The sequence below is a fragment of the Coptis chinensis genome, chromosome 3 (assembly GCF_015680905.1).
Source record: "Coptis chinensis isolate HL-2020 chromosome 3, ASM1568090v1, whole genome shotgun sequence".
Taxonomy (NCBI): domain Eukaryota; kingdom Viridiplantae; phylum Streptophyta; class Magnoliopsida; order Ranunculales; family Ranunculaceae; genus Coptis; species Coptis chinensis.
The window spans coordinates 50,185,046-50,195,156 of NC_141458.1; the positions used below are offsets into that span (position 1 = coordinate 50,185,046).

Consider the following 10,111-nt stretch of genomic DNA (forward strand, 5'->3'; position numbering starts at 1 on the left):
TTTCTTATATTATTCTATTGATATAAACATTTTGCTGACTAACTTATTGCAAAGAATGTTAAACCCATCTTTAAAAGTTACATGTTAACAACCATTCGTGCCACGCATGTCAAAAATAATTAAACTCATTTAATCGTATGCGTAAGTTACTATACAACCACGTCATATTTTTACGTCAATGTCATTCATTTTTCAACTAACTGACAAATTATCACATTCTATTTTCCAAATTACATTGCCAAGAACACAAAAAAGTTTGTGAAGAAAGATTATCAAGATATTGGTGCGGCTCACTCAGAATAGCTATATCATTTTCTCCATAATTTGATATATCCCATGTTCGACTGAACTTAGCCAACATCACAATAGCATTTCAAAATAGTGTATCATCCCGTCTCTTGCATTAAGACTTTCAAAACATAATATAGTAACACCTGAATTTTTAACTTATCAAAATAATTTAAAAAATACACTTAATTATGTAGATTAGTTAGAATACAATATTGTTCTAATAGATGGAACTCGACAGCTCCTAGAGTAGAAGAGTTGTTTTAAAGGTAAGCAGAATGTTGACTGCCTTTGGTGGAATTTAAGAAGGTTGCGGCGTCAAAGTGCATTTAATACCTATGACTACTATATCACCCCGCGGGACCAAAATATTTGACAAAAAAATGAACCATGAGTCTCTGACCCATTACATTTTTTCACGGATGCACACATTCAATTCTTTACGTCCAAATTATACATTAAACCCAACCCAGAAAAAACATGTAATAATGAAGAGGATATTTTATGTTGTTATTATTTAATCACTATTAACTATAAATTATTATTTACTTTTCTTATGTAACGTTAAGTTAATTAATGTAATCTACTTAAACAATAATACATATTTCATTAGTTAAAATTTTGGTTTCAATGTTAGATGACGCAATGAAAGAAACTTCAACTTCATTCCACTCCACTAGAGTTAGGATTGCGTTGAGCTCGAGTTACAATGGGGCCCATATAAGGCAAAAAGTAAAGCATTCACTAAAGTTTTTCTCTCAACAAATTAACAAAGTGGGACTGATACATATCACTTAAAGGCTATAGACACAAGTTTCCCTTTATGTTCCCCGTGAAAATAAAATATTTTTATTTGACAGATTGAAGTTTCTATCTAAAAAAATAATATCGTTGCTGTATACAGAAAAATCGAATTGTTGTTAGGTATAAAACTATAATAAAGTAATGTGGAAACAGCTACCAAAACCTGAGCACATTATGCCTATAAATTGAGGAAATTTCATTTTATCATAGACATTTTTCTTCCCCAGCAAAAAAATTTCATTTATCTTTGAAGATCATGGAAGAAAGGGTTTTAGAATTAAGCATAGTTCCATTCACGAATACAACAATCGCGTCAAACAACAGTGGATCATTCGTTACATCAGAACCCAAGGTTGTGAGTTATAAAGAGTGCATGAGAAATCATGCTGCTTCAATTGGCGGGCTTGCTAAAGATAGATGTGGTCAGTACATACCTATAAGTCATGGTGGTCATGTTGTTGAAAATAGAGATTTTTATCTTAAATGTGCCGCATGTGGGTGCCATAGAAATTTCCACCGTCAAGAGCTCTCTAGTCCAGTTGGAAGTGATCAAGCACCCCTATTACAATAACCTGATGATCAAATGTTAGAAGAAATCGGTGGGGGTGGTGATTATAATAGCGTGAAGAGCAAACGGTTTAGAACAAAATTCACCAAGGTGCAGCAGAATAGAATGACACAGTTTGCTGATATATTAGGTTGGAGAACACATAAATCTGATGTTACTGCTCTTAGTCAGTTTTGTTGGGAAATTGGAGTTAAGAAACATGTTTTCAAAGTGTGGATGTATAACAACAAAAAAAAAGGTGAAAAATAAGTGACAACTGATCCTGCGTCTTACATTACTGTTATTGTTAAAATAGACGCTACTATTGTGTTGGCCCATTTTTCTGGCCGTGTAAGCTGATGAAATTCTGAGTTATTATTGAATTTGTTCTAAAGCATCTTCATATCAAATATAACAACTCCAGTTTGATAGACTATAAGTTAGGTCATGCAAGATTAGGGCGTCTTTGGTTATTTGTTTTTGTCAGTGCTGATTACTTATTCTAATTGTAAGTGATTGACAACTTTTTCTGTGTTTTTCCCCAACAACTTATAAGTATGTGGTAGACCATTTTTTAATATATATGTTTACTCTTTATAAGTCTGACAAGCGTAAGTATCAAGGCTTTACTTACACAAACTTATAAGTAACAAGCTCTTATATCCACTAACTTCAACGTATAGTTTGTCTCTAACAATATTAGGACAAATTAATTTTGACTAATTTAACTATTTCACAATCAATTAACTATATCCACTAACTTATTTAGTATAAATTCTTCAATTGAAATTGATATACTTCAAATGACTATATTCGGCACGGGTTACACCATAGGAATATATACACGATCTCGGGCTTTCTTGTACAAAAGCTGTCGCGGCTACATCTTGGATGAGGTAGAGAGCTAGAGATTATAATGCTTTTGGGCCTTCTTGCCTAATACACGGATGTGGACCTTTTTATATGAGCAGTCGCAACAGCGTCTACAGTTTTTGGACTTTTCTGTCTTTACACCGCTGTTCAGTACCCACTTGAGATCGGCGACAGAAGAAAAGTTTCATGGACTAGCCTTTCCTATTTGTTTCCAAGGTTTAAGGAGTTATCCTTGTTGTGCTTAAACACCAACAAAATTACTCTTTAAGGTTAATGCTCCACTGTTCAATATTAATGGTCTTTGATACGTCTACTTTTAGGAACCGAAGACCTGTAACTTGTGTGTGTGAACGCCTGACCATTTTCCAGTGATGAAACTTGCAAAGTTTATTTCCTTCAAAGTAATTCTCCAGCATGAATTGGTCAGAACCCCTGATGAATGTTTAACTGAATAACTCCACGTCCAGAGTTTGTACCGTCCAGAGTTTATGGATTCAATTAAACGACACTATTGTAATAGATCAACTCAATTTGCTATACATTAGTCATGTGATAATGCTACAAATAAAATTTTCGAAGAAATAAGGTATTCATTCTCTCTAGTAGATGCTTCAAAATTACCAAAAAAAGTACATGCTTCAAATGTCGTCTCAAACAGAAGCAGTAAGAGCTTAAAAAAAAATGGAAAGCATCTAGTTGGAGAGCTTGAAAAAGGTCTGCTTTCTCCACGATGCAGAATCATGCAGTTGCTGATCTCATTATTTGGCCGTGTGAACAAAAAACCTTGGATCAGCCGATGTCCATAACAAATTACATTTTATTATTATTTATTATAGCTAAAAATTATAATACAACATCCAGCAATATGGAGGAGTTGACACGAGCAGTCAGTTGCAAACACCTGTAAGTGTTTAGCGCCGATTTATTCCTGTTGCTACTTCCCAAGCTTTTAGATTCTGGTTCACAATTTCTTCTACACCAACTCCATGCTTCACCTGCATGAATGGATTATAATTATGTTGCATGTAATAAATCGAAACAACATTTAAATACAGAGTGATCAGATTATGCTGATAGTTATTTCTGAATTTCGGAACAGCTGAATCTAGACATAATTTTGCAGTGTGAAACGGTGATTTCTTATTGAACAGCAAGCAGTAATTAAAAAATACTTATTTCTATTTCAAGATAATAGTTTTCACAATTATCTTTTGAGGCAACATGCATCTGGAAAGTGGATACATGAGTGTATTGTAACCCAGCTTGATTACTGGGAAAAAAATGCAATTTCTAAGCTGGGATGCATTTGGGATTGTGGAGAACTGGAAAAGCCTGCTTATGCAACAGTTTACATTGACGGTAGTAGATATGATAAGGCTCTTAACTGACCTGTGAAAAGAGTCAAAAGACAAAAGGCCCTCCATCTCGCATTCGAAGTGCATCACGTTCCATGACTGCCAAATCAGCTCCAACCGCCGATGCAAGGTCAGTCTTATTTATAACCTAATTTTCATAAACATAGTGTTCGGATACATAAAAGGAGAACATAGAAGCTTATATAAACAATTGACACTGTAGAGAAAAAGGGCGTTTTTCTGCTTTTCACGGTCGAAATAGGCCAGCATCTCAAAGGGGGGTGCGACTTCAGCTCATGGTCCAGTGAATTACGCGACCAGCTTCGGAAAGAAGCGCCAGCAGCACCACATATCAAAAGGGAAGCCGCCCAGCGCTCGAGTCTTTTGTTTTGCGGGCCTCGCTACGATAGAATCGCGATTTTTTGTTTTTAGTATAAAAAACAAAATCGCTTTTGGAAAACCTAACTTTTCCAAAAAAAAGAAAGAAAGAGAGATTGTAAGAGAGAAATTCTTAGTGAGTTGAGTGTTCATTCTTTGTGAAGTGAATTGAGAGCTCTTGTAATCTGCTTACTCTGGACTTCTAGTAAAGCTTGGATCTCGCCAGGTGTGGGCGTAGGCAAATTCTTAGAACCACGATATATCTTTGTCTTGTGGTTGGTTCTCTTTTGCATTATTATATTTACTTTATATGCTTGTTAAATTGTTAATGAGAAGCGTTGGGATATTACTTGGAGGGTGTTGAAGTCTTGTCTAGTGTGAAGGATCGATCTTTGTGTAGGATTGATCCGTTTGTTGTGGGTAACGTTGTTTCCGCACTCATATATTCACAACAATTGGTATCGGAGCGAGGTATACGACCTAGGATTTTGAGTTTTGGTAAAGAACCATAGTGCTCGAAATTTATGTAGACAAGGTGTTCGATAAAATTCCTGAGTGAGATAATTTTTTTTGGGTTATTGTGTGTGACTTGAAAAAGGGGCTCCCAAGATGTCAAATGCTAGATTTAAAGTAGAGAAGTTTGATAAAGAAGCAAAAGAAAAGATGGCGAGGGTGATGTCGAATGAGATGACTTCCACAAGCAAGTGGAAGGGTAGTTCGAAGAAGCCTTTAAAACATGTACGATGCTATAATTGCAAAGAAAATGGGCATTATTTATGTGATTGCTCTAGCCCGAAAAAGAGTAACAAGATGAGTGGTAAGTTTGAGAATGAGGATGTTATTGAAGCAAGTCTTGCTTCCGGCTTGATGGGATGATGTAAGTCTTTCGGTGTCTACACAAGACGACCACATGACCGTGCGTGGATTCTTGATTCCGGTGTTCCTACCACATGTGTCCAAATAGGAAGTGGTTTGCTACCTATGAGAACTTGAGTGGAGGTTCCGTTTTGATGGGCAATGACGCGTTGCTTGTAAGGCGGTTGGGATTGGAACTATACTGGTCAAGATGCATGATGGTGTAGTGAGGACTTTAACCGATGTGAGGCATGTTCCCCGAAGTTAAAGAAGAACCTTATTTCTCTTGGTACCTTGGATTCCAAAGGCCACAATTTTGTGGGAAATGGTGGAGTCCTAAAGATCCTTAGTGGCTCTTTTTAGTCATTATGAAGCGGTCAAAGACATGGAAACTTGTATACTTTGTTGGGTAGTACAGTGATAGGTGAAGTAGCAGTGGGTACATGTAGTGATGATTTTGAGTGCACAAAATTGTGGCATATGCGCCTTGGGCATATGAGCCAAAAGGGATTGTCTGAGTTGTGCAAGCGAGGGCTACTGAAAGACTTGGAGAAACCAAGTATGGAATTCTCGCAGTATTGTGTCTATGGCAAGCAAAGCGAGTCAAGTTCGGTACAAGCAAGCCAAGAGGCGAGAGGCATCCCGATTATGTGCATACCGATGTTTGGGGACCTTCTAGAGTGGCTTCTAAGGGAGGTAACCCGATATTATGTCTCTTTCATCGATGATTATACACGCCATGTGTGGGTATATATCTTGAAGTCCAAGGATGAAGTTTTGAGACATTTAAGAAGTGGAAGGCAAGGGTTGAGAATCGCACGGATAGGAAGGTGAAGACTCTACGATTACCGACAATGGTAATCGAAAGTATACCCTATAGGCCTTTCCAAGAGTTTTGTGCGCAACAAGAAATTGCCGGACAATCGACAAATGAGGGCACGCCACGCCAGAATGGGTTAGCGAGAGAGAATGAATCGCCGCGTTGCTTGAGAAAGCTAGGTGTTTGCTTTCCAATGCCAATCTTGGCAAAGAGTTACGGGCGATCTGATGGCCATGGCGTGTTACTTGTATAATAGATCACCGGTTCCCGTGATAGATCGCAAAAACACCTTATGAGGTGTGGGCAGGGAAACCAAATGATTATGGTACTTTGCGAGTGTTTGGATCTAGTGCTTACTACCACATGAATGATAGTAAACTTGATTCTAAAGCTCGAAAGCAATATTCTTGGGCTATGCAAAGGGAGGAAAGGGATCACGGATTGTGGTGTCTAGAGAACCACAAGTTCCCCGGTCGGCCAGTGAGGTTACCTTTGATGAGACCCGTGCTACTTTTTAGCGGTAGGAGAAGCGCGGAAATAGGGGGTGATTCTATACAATCTCAAGTGATTGAGATAGAAGCGTCCGAGGATGCTAAAGAGAGCGAGGTTCTTAGTGAAAGAACTATTCAACAAGAAGGGAGTTACAACAACCTCGAAGCGACAAACTTTGGCTAGATCAAAGCCAAAGAGAAGTGTGAAACAAGTTATGAAGTACGGGCATGATAAGCCGGTGAAGCATTATGGTCAACCGGGACTCGGTTTATTCACGCCTTGAATATTGAAAATGATGAGCCGGATAGTTTCAAGGAAGTCGCTTGAGATACTCATTACGAGATTGGTGGGTGGATATGCGAGAAAATGGTGGAGGCTCGTGACAAGTTTTTTACTTGGGAATTTGTTTCATTGCTTCGCGGCAAAAGGGTTTTTGGGTTGTAGAAGGTTCTCTATGGAGTTGAGTTTCAACATTGGTTGGGGGTACTCCACATATGGTGGAGGCTCATGCATTGTTGATTGATGCCTTTCGTAGGCATGGCCCTTTGTGGGCGTGATTGCTCTTTGTGAGCATGACTCTCTGTGAAGATGGCTCTTGGTGAGCATGACACTCTTTGTGGGTGGCTCTTTGTGAGCATGACACTCTTTGTGGGTGGCCCTTTGTGGGCATGGCCCGCCGGGCGGTTGATGGATGAAGTTACGGATGGATGTGCTCTTCTTTGGATGTGTTAAACCGGTTTTATGTGTTAAAACCTCACCGAGGTGGAGAATGTAGAAAAAAGGGCGTTTTTACGCTTTTTCGCGGTCGAAAGCCAGCGCTCAAAAGAAGTGCGACTTCGCTCATGGTCCGATGAATTAAGCGACCAGCGCTCGAGAAGCGCCCGTCTTTGTCTTTTGTTTGTGGGCCTCGCTTCGAATCAGCGATTTTTGTTTTTAGTATAAAAACAAAATCAGTTTTTTGTAAAACCTAACTTTTCCAAAAAGAAAGAAAGAGAGAGATTGTAAGAGAGAAATTCTTAGTGAGTTGAGTGTTCATTCTTTGTGAGTGAATTGAGAGCTCTTGTAATCTGTTACTCTGGACTTCTAGTAAAGCTTGGATCTCGCCAGGTGTGGGCGTAGGCAAATTCTTAGAAACCCACGATATATCCTTGTCTTGTGGTTGGTTCTCTTTTGCATTATTATATTTACTTTATATGCTTGTTAAATTGTTAATGAGAAGCGTTGGGATATTACTTGGAGGGTGTTGAAGTCTTGTCTAGTGTGAAGGATCGATCTTTGTGTAGGATTGATCCGTTTGTTGTGGGTAACGTTGTTTCCGCACTCATATATTCACAACAGACACGAATATTCCTGGGAATGGAAAATGGGAATTAGTAGACTTGATAAGAGAAAGACCTACTATTGAAAAAAAAAAAAAAAAAAAAAAAAAAAGCTAAGAAAAAGCAGGGATTATATTGGTGAAACACATACTATGGTACCAAAAAAAAAAAAAAAAACACATACTAAAAGATCTGCTTGGGTGATTCCTGGTCCACCTTCAAGAGGGATTTTATCACCAGCTAGGTTATCTGCATCAGAACCAATCCAAAATGTTAAGCTTGCCAATCTGGTTCCACAAGCTGTTGTTTTAGAGTCATGAGTCATGACCATGGGGGGATGTTGACTCCAACATGCCGACATGTCTAACTTAGCGGCTATTATCCATTTGATATTGATAATTATGATTATAAAATATATCTGAGGGAAAACAGGTATAAGCAACGGGAGTTCAAAATTTCAAATACTTCCACCAGATTCGCAGAGAAGTATGTCTGCCTTGTACAAGTTAGACAGCTCCTCGAGAGGGCCCAGATTTATACTGATGTCTTCCCGAATTGCAGCATGTGGGCACCCTCCTGTTTCCACAGCACGCATTCTTTCCTCAGGAAGTGCTCCATGCTTCACCTACCAGGAACTCACCGTCCTCTTTTGTGAAAATATCATTTGTCACCTGGAAGTCTGGAACAAACTTATGTCAGCTTCCGAAAACATTTCCATTGAAAGCCAATAAGCCATTGTGTTCCAAATTGCACAAAGTACCCTTGAGTTTAAGAAGTAAATCATTGAAAACAATGTATTCAAGCGCATTGAAGACTTGTGAGCTAAGATTCACAATGGGAGCTCACTAAATGCCTTAAGGCTTAAGGTGGCATTCTCTGACCTCTAAGCAGTACAACTTACTCACTGAGAAAAATCTTACTTTTATAACAATTCATTGCATTAAACAATACTTACGGCAGCCAGACAGTACTTGTCACGCAAGAATTGGCACAATGACAGCATCAGAGCAGTTTTCCAGTACAACGTGAAACAGGGTTCTGTCAGACTATGCATGTTGAATACTTGGTACCACAAAAGCTAAATCTTCTTCACAAGTATGACCTGAGCCAACCCGGAGCCTCACAGAGAATAAACGATTCCATATAAAACAAAATCACAAATATTAGAAAATGAAATTTTAAAGGAAATGATATAAAAGCTAGTCACTGAAAATGATGAATAAAAGACCAAAGCATGATACAAATTGTAAAGGTGTGATGTGATATTCCCTTACACACAGTCTCTGGGGGACTGATATGGATGGATGGGTGAGACCGAGTTCGGCTTTTGGAGCGAACTGCCTACGTATCTTACTCTGGTTCTGGGGGTCAGAGTAGAATCAGGTCTGGCGTAGTTCATAGGAGTGGTATTTATAGAGATTCGGAGTGTATCCTCACCCTCCACGTGTAGAGGATGTCACCAACGTGGGGTGTGGATCATGGGAGCACGTGAGAAATATCTACATAGGTCTGCTGTGATGATGAGGAGTGATGATCCGAGCAAGTAGCTTATGTGATCGGATGGCTGATCGGTCGGGGATTAGTGCAAGTACTCCTTCAGTCATGATTGCTTATGGATAGGGAGTCTGTGTCACTGCCTGGTGTAGTTCGCGTGATGTTGCGATCTGTCTTGTGGCGCGATGTTGGCTCGTGGATGCGACCTGATATCATAGGTCGGTGCATTAGTTCCACCATGCTAAGCGTCTTTGGATAGAGAATATCACTCCCCTACCGACCCCCTCGGTGGGTTGTGGTAACGACCTGGCGAGAAAAACGGTGGCACGCGCGTACTATGTGATATTTGGGAAGCGGCCACGATCAGTGTAGAACAGTTGGTGTTAACCGCGTGCGCTAGTTAGTATGATCGTGTGGACGCTGCGGCAAGTGGCGATCCGGAAAGCGATTCTGAGAAGAAAACGTGGCGCCCGTTTTTTGGGATCGCGAAAAAGACAAGACGCTTACTTGGAAGTCGTGGATGGCTAGGGCTAGGGTGTAATCATAATGCCTTGGAAACTGGAGGGGCGGTTGTTCAAAAATCCTACTTGCGTGACCGAGACTTCATTTTGTTTGCCGTTTGGTAGAGAGAACTTCATTAAGCGCATCAATCTTCGGGTTAGTGCTCGCCATTTTGAACCCGTTTCCCTTTGTTTGGTGCTAAGCTTCGTGCTAGAATTGTTAGGGTACTCGTTAGATACTAGTAGCTAGATTTGATAAGTTTAGAGGAGAAAGATGTCGGATTCGATGACACTCGTTCGAACGAGATCCGTGAAGTTTCCCTTGGTTGGGAGGATGAGGAGGAGACAGATGAATCAGTTGGTATGCGGGGTGAGGGTGATGGGGA

The 10,111-nt window shown here is 39.6% G+C and overlaps 1 pseudogene across 1 annotated transcript; it reads right to left on the bottom strand.

Annotated features, from left to right (window-relative positions):
- Positions 1-3,082: 3,082 nt before the first annotated feature.
- Positions 3,083-8,785, bottom strand: LOC147509914 (urease accessory protein G-like; annotated as a pseudogene). Its single transcript, XR_015215970.1, has 5 exons — positions 8,687-8,785; positions 8,197-8,402; positions 7,916-7,980; positions 3,902-4,015; positions 3,083-3,507 (listed from the first exon to the last, which is right to left on the bottom strand). The product of XR_015215970.1 is annotated as an urease accessory protein G-like (transcript).
- Positions 8,786-10,111: the final 1,326 nt, after the last annotated feature.